The sequence below is a fragment of the Centruroides sculpturatus genome, unplaced genomic scaffold, assembly GCF_000671375.1.
Source record: "Centruroides sculpturatus isolate CEXI.00-Female unplaced genomic scaffold, Cexi_2.0 scaffold263, whole genome shotgun sequence".
Classification (NCBI taxonomy): domain Eukaryota; kingdom Metazoa; phylum Arthropoda; class Arachnida; order Scorpiones; family Buthidae; genus Centruroides; species Centruroides sculpturatus.
The window spans coordinates 59,684-65,062 of record NW_019384587.1 but is presented as its reverse complement, the minus strand read 5'-3'; the positions used below and the strand labels follow the sequence as shown (position 1 = coordinate 65,062).

The window sequence follows — 5,379 nt, the reverse complement described above, 5'->3', positions numbered from 1 at the left end:
TTTTTTTGAGTGGTGCTGCGATCGCCGGTAATGGTTATGAATGGTTTGTTTTTGAATTTTTTCGTCTGCTTTCTGAATATTATACATTTAATTTTACTTACGACGATAATTTATCGAAATATATGAAAAGTTCGGGAGGAAGAGATTTATTTACTTTTTAATGTTCTATTTGTTATTTTAAATTATGAAAAAAGAAGAAAAATGAATATCTTGGAATTATCAAAATTGAATTCTGGGAATGAGGTATATAAAATTCAAAATTGCTTTGAACTGTTACTGTATTTATTTATTTAAATAATGCCTTCTTTATAACCGAATTTTCTGTGGATGATTTGCTATAGTAAATTGTAATTAAATATAATAAATTTCAAGGATCTTTTTTTTTTTTAACTTGTTACTTTTAATAATAAAATTATTCAATTGGTTAGATGTGAACTCTGAATGAGGGATTTGCCACCCCTAGAGATATATGAGCAAAAAGTCAATGGAACTGTATCTATACGTGTGACCCTTTGCAAGATATTCACCTCCAAAGTCAGTTTTTACCATTATTGGTTCTGTTGCCTATTCTTCATGATCCCTGTCAGTTGAGCTGAATGAAAGTGAGCCTTGACCGACACTATGCATGTAGTGCGCTTTGGTGCTCACTATTGTCCACATTTTGGTGCCTGTGTGGGAACGAGCTTCCGCATCCCTCTAAAATTATGTAATGTTGAGTACTCCACGAATGGTCAATTGGACTACTCAAAGATGGCATAGTCACCTGGGCTAAATAGTTTTAAACATGTTAGTTTTTGTGGAGTGACATGATGCCTGATCGCCTGTGACCCAGATTTCCGGGGCTGTATCTTGCTAATGTTTGCATGCAGAGATATGGTTGCTTTGACATTTTGCTTCTGTGGGTATGGTCTAAGGCTCTGATAAGGTCCCAACCTTCTCATTCAGAGGTGTAATTTTAGCATTCAATTCCTAATTACATATTTACTTAATTTTCAGTGATGCATTTAATACTCTACACTCATTCAATATTTTTATTAATTTTTCAGTGATTTGTTAAGATATTTTAATGCTTTTAATTTGAATGAAGCATTAAAATATGCTTCCAATAAAAATGCTTCATACTGAGAATAGTTGCCTTCTTATTGCTATGATCATTGAATCTAATCTTTGTTAAAGGAAGGATGATCATATGTGTCAGTTGTCTGAAACAGTTCTGGATTTCTCCTGTTTTTAACCCTTAAAAATAGAATAAAATTTTAAATATAATCATTTTATGGGTCTTCTAATGCAATTTATAGGTCAATATATAAGTAATTTAAAAAAGCAGTTCATTTTAACCATTTTTAGGCCAATTTTTCATTCACACTTAAAAAATATCCTGGTTTGGATGATAAACAATATAGTAAAAGGATGCATTTTAAGAGTTATATAATATCTATATATCTATATATATATATATAAAAATGGACATGTATGTCCCTATATTTCACTTTTCCGCCAAAACTACACATCGCACGTGAATGGTGTTTGTATGTGGTAGTAGCCCCAAGTCTCCATTTGTGCACCAGGGGGGGTTGCGTCTCAATAGCTATAAGGGTGCGGGAGATATGGGGCTGAAAGTGGTTGAAAGTGGCTTTCTATTTCGAATGTTTTGTTCGAATTTAATTCAAACAATATTTGAATTAAATTTGAATGTAAAATTCGAATATTGGTTCAATTATAGAACGATTGTAAACGTTCCAGAAACGTTGAAAATAGTTCGTTTGACTTGACGTGAACAGGAGACGTTCAGAAATAGAATCGGGACCAGGTCTCTAATTAGTCTGGAAACGGGNGATGCCTGATCGCCTGTGACCCAGATTTCCGGGGCTGTATCTTGCTAATGTTTGCATGCAGAGATATGGTTGCTTTGACATTTTGCTTCTGTGGGTATGGTCTAAGGCTCTGATAAGGTCCCAACCTTCTCATTCAGAGGTGTAATTTTAGCATTCAATTCCTAATTACATATTTACTTAATTTTCAGTGATGCATTTAATACTCTACACTCATTCAATATTTTTATTAATTTTTCAGTGATTTGTTAAGATATTTTAATGCTTTTAATTTGAATGAAGCATTAAAATATGCTTCCAATAAAAATGCTTCATACTGAGAATAGTTGCCTTCTTATTGCTATGATCATTGAATCTAATCTTTGTTAAAGGAAGGATGATCATATGTGTCAGTTGTCTGAAACAGTTCTGGATTTCTCCTGTTTTTAACCCTTAAAAATAGAATAAAATTTTAAATATAATCATTTTATGGGTCTTCTAATGCAATTTATAGGTCAATATATAAGTAATTTAAAAAAGCAGTTCATTTTAACCATTTTTAGGCCAATTTTTCATTCACACTTAAAAAATATCCTGGTTTGGATGATAAACAATATAGTAAAAGGATGCATTTTAAGAGTTATATAATATCTATATATCTATATATATATATATAAAAATGGACATGTATGTCCCTATATTTCACTTTTCCGCCAAAACTACACATCGCACGTGAATGGTGTTTGTATGTGGTAGTAGCCCCAAGTCTCCATTTGTGCACCAGGGGGGGTTGCGTCTCAATAGCTGTAAGGGTGGGGGAGATATGAGGCTGAAAGTGGTTGAAAGTGGCTTTCTATTTCGAATTTTATGTTCAAATTTGTTCGAATTTAATTCAAACATAAAATTCGAATATTGGTTCGGTTATAGAACGATTGTAAACGTTCCAAAAACGTTGAAAATAGTTTGTTTGACTGGACGTGAACAGGAGATGTTTAGAAATAGAATTGGGACCAGGTCTCTAATTACTCTGGAAATGGGGGGCCTAATTCTTGCATTCTGTGAAAATGGGTAAGATTGGCTATAATGTAATTATCTTAATCTTCACTATCGTTACTTTTTAAAAACCCAGCGAAGCAGGTCCTTGCAGCTAGTATATTATATAACTCTTAAAATATTCTTAAGAACATTCAAATTTCATCTAAGATTTTTAATTATTGCAAAATGTAATAATTTTATCCATCAACAAAGAGATGGGACAAACATCACCACAATGCATCCTTTTACTATATTATTTATCATCCAAACCAGGATATTTTTTTTAAGTGTAAATGAAAAATTGTGAAATAAATCTAAATGATTTTAAGAGAGTTATATATGTTTGCATTTATACAAATTAAAAATGAACATGCCATGTTTGTAAACATTGTAGTTTGCACAGTAATAATGCATTAACATTAGAATTTTTTCAGCCAGAAAATACATCTGATCAACTTCAATTTTTCATATAAAGTGACTTGAATGATTTGGTAACAGATGCAGATCATCCTGAAGATTTTTCAGAAATTTTGAAATTCAGATTGAATCAAAAAATTTGGTTTGGTTTATCACACTGTTGACACAGAAATATGAAACAGGATTTATTTCTACTTTCTGAAAAAAGTTCATTTTTTTTTATTATAACGTTCCTGAATTAATATATAGATATTATATTCTATATATAGATGTTATATTCTATAAGAGTTTATTCAAAAAAATATAGTAAAAAATTAATAATGAAGTTAATTGAATTAAATTCTTAAAAATATTACAATAGGTCTATTTTATTTTTATTTTTTGCATATATATAATTCTCTTAAAATTGCTTAGATTTATTTATTTTACAATTCTTCCATACCTATGATTTAACAATTTTAAACTTGTTTGTTCTATAGTCACTACTAATGAAAAATTTCACACAAATATAATGCAAAATTACAGTTTTGAGTATTTTGCAAAAAAAGTAAAATAAAAATAAAATAGACTTAATGTAATATTTTTAAGAATTTAATTCAANGGTGTAGTCCACTTTATATTACTACCCATTGTTTACGTAGTGCATTGAGTAATAACTTATTAAAAATACCAAAATATTTCGTATTTCTGTAAATCTAAAATCCTGATAATAAATAACAAAATTTATAAAATGCTTAATAATGTCATTATTAGCCAGGGACGGTATTAAAGATCATTTCAAGTAATTCATTAGTCAAACAGTGACCAAAATTGCTTGATAATTGTAATGTAATATAATATGTAAAATTAAAAACATTTTTTTCAGAAAATATGGCAAACCTTGACAACCCACATAGTACAGTAAAGTCTGCAGTCAGCATTTTGTAGGTGGACGGAAAATTGACCACCCTGATCATCCAGCATACGTTCCCACACTTTTTCCAACATGCTACAAGAAACAGGGTTGTGGAAATGCTGGTAGGTTTTTAAGGCAGGCAAGAAGGAAAGAAGAAAAGGTGGAGAGTGTGGATAACAGCATGGATGTGGTCACCTAAACCATACCTTTGATCACCAAACATAACACTGGAACACAAACTGATGTCGGGGAACCACTTTACAGTACAGATAATATGGCAGTCTTATTTTGTGAAAAGTTATGTAATAATGTGGGTACCCAAATTCAGAGCCGTAACTAGCCATTCCCGTGCCCTGTGCAAGAATTTGCATTTAGGCCCTTTAATTTATTTGGTTTTGGGAAAATAATAAAACAAATACATTACAATAGATTTTTAATAAGATTTATTTTAATTGAAGTTTTCTGGATTTCATTTCAGCATATTCATTAATTACACCTTCATAGTTAATATTTTTAACGATATTGTATTCTATTGAAATAATAGAAATATTGGACACTCGTTCTTGTCCGATAGTTGATCTTAAATAATTTTTTATTAAGTTTAACTTGCTAAAACTTCCTTCGCACGAAGCAATAGAAACGGGAAGAGTTAGAAATATTCGAAGAGCGACATTGATATTTGGGTAAGACTCAATTAAACCAAAATCATGAAGAGCCTGTAGAATATTAAGCGGAGATGCAGTTTCTATATTTTGTATAAGATTCGTTACTTCAAAATTAAAATTTTCGATTTCACTTCTGAATTCGTACTTTTTTAAATCTTTGCTATATTTAATAGCGAGATCTGCAGCCGAATTTTTAAAATCAGCATCACTCAAGTATTGTAAAGACGAGCCACAGAGAAAGCAACAATCGTCACAGATAGTTTTCATTTTTTCATTACGCCAATCTATTTGACACAATAAAGTGTCAAGAATAGAGGAGAAGGTGGTATTATGGAACACTGCGGGTATTATGGAACCACCCCATTTCGAACTGATAATAAAGGCGAACTGTAGCGGAATGTGGCTGAACTGAACTAGGCAGACATCCATAGCAAGGGGAAAACCCGTTTTACTTCAGTTAAACAGTTGTCCGTATTTAATCAGCAAATTTGTTTTTTTCAAAATTCGCAAGTTTTGAATGCTAAGTGAATTTAATTATTTTTAAAATATAAATCGT

At 30.9% G+C, this 5,379-nt stretch overlaps 1 protein-coding gene across 1 annotated transcript in view; it reads left to right on the top strand.

The window, feature by feature from the left end:
• The first annotated feature begins 197 nt into the window (after positions 1–197).
• Positions 198–5,379, top strand: part of LOC111624670 (5'-nucleotidase-like) — a 49,463-nt gene continuing 44,281 nt past the window's right edge. Inside the window, exon 1 of the mRNA XM_023367581.1 lies at positions 198–243. The gene's annotated coding sequence lies outside the window, so the exon portion shown is untranslated. The remainder of the gene's footprint in view (positions 244–5,379) is intronic.